The following is a 1,824-nucleotide window of genomic DNA, read 5'->3' on the forward strand; positions in this document are numbered from 1 at the left end:
ATTTTTTATTTTTTATTTTTTATTTTTTATTTTTTATTTTTTTTTTTCCAGATGCTTGATATTTTGTTGTATAACGAATTAACATTTTACAAGTCCAAATATGTTTTAGGGCCACTGTATATGTTCACTGCAATGAAAATAAATAAATAAATAAATATATATATATATGACAGTTATATATATGTATGGTAATTAATGTAGCATGAACATACATTTAAAGACAAGAAAAAGTTATTTGAAAGATTTGGCGCAATAAATCTAAATATTTGATTCAGTGTTCTTTGTAGCCTCACATGTATTAAGTTTCAAATCACTAGCTGAGTCCTATTTTTGAATGCTCCCGACTGTATTTAATTGTGTTTTTCTTTGTTACTCAAAGGTAAATATAACCAACAAATGTAAGCAAAGCTGTCACTGATTCAAACTACAGTATAACTGAGTTTAATTCATGATATTCCAAATATTCTGCAGATATAAAGAATGATAAAAAGAGTCTGACTTTGCAGGTAAAGCAAAGCCTTGTTTTCAATATGACGTTCATTGGCATATTTAATCTTGCTGCAGCAATTAGTATTAAATATCATGTACTGTTGAGCACAAGAAAGAAATTCTGTGCCACTTCTGTGTGAATCAGTTCACACAACCACTGTCACAGTATTAAAGGTTTTCTATAAAACTGCTGACTTTGTACTTTTCTGCACACGTTAATAAAAAGGAGGACCCGTTTATGCAAATCTGTGCTTTTTACACACTTACCTCACGATTACAAAACATGAAACCCATTAGTTTCAGGTTCATTTTTGGGGGGGGGGGATGAGTTTGTGGCTGCTTATGAAGCAATTTTCATGCTTTCATGTACTTCCTTTTGTGTTGAATTTCAAACCTCTTGTTAGTGAGAGCAGAAGAAACGAGAAACATTCACTTCCCTCGTCTAAATCCTCAGCTATTTCTGGCACAGTTTGCAGCAGTCTTGGTTTTGTTGTATGTCTGGAGTCACAAGAGAACAGAACGACAGAATTAGTCACTTTTTAGCTGGAAAAATAAAATAAAACAAATCTCAGGGTTGCAAATAAAAATAAAACTCTAGCTCTAAGAAAAGCTCTAGAAGAAATATTACTGTGAGTGAGACATTGGACCAGATCTGATCCCTCATCTCACAGAGTTGCATGGTGTTGTATTTGCCTCAGTGTGATTTGAAAGTAAAATGAAGTAGACTAACATGAGACTGCTGCAGTTTTATTATCAGGCAAACACTGCTGTTCATTCACTTAAATCCTGACCACAAGCCATGGAATTTGACAGTGAAATCAGTGTTATGGCCTCTGGCAAACACAAAACAACACGCTTGTCTTTGTTTGGACCTTGTGCTGGCTTTCATTATGTTTGAACATTTTCTTTCCCATTCATTTAATTATACAAATACGATCTCCAGTTTCCAAATACATCCAATCTGCAAATCTATTTCCTAATACATCAATTTATTTGATCATGTAAAGTATATATTTTTCCTTCTCACATAATGATCACATGATAATGAGATAATCTTCAGTCTGATGTGGTAAAATGCAGTATGACTCTACAGTTAAATCATGTGCTAATACTGCCAGCCTGTGGTCAAAGATTGAAAGCACCTCATTTAAACCTGCTAAACATGACAGAGAGCTGCTGGTTTTATTCAGGCCTGTCCCTAACAGTATTTGCAATCAAAATAATGGTGAGATTAGTGTACTGCTGTGAGGTCAGCTAATGGTCATCAATTTTTGTATGACAATTGCATTAAATATCTATCTATCTATCTATCTATCCATCCATCCATCCATCCAT

The sequence above is a fragment of the Sinocyclocheilus anshuiensis genome, unplaced genomic scaffold (assembly GCF_001515605.1).
Source record: "Sinocyclocheilus anshuiensis isolate Anshui unplaced genomic scaffold, SAMN03320099.WGS_v1.1 scaffold1146, whole genome shotgun sequence".
NCBI classification, from domain to species: Eukaryota; Metazoa; Chordata; class Actinopteri; order Cypriniformes; family Cyprinidae; genus Sinocyclocheilus; species Sinocyclocheilus anshuiensis.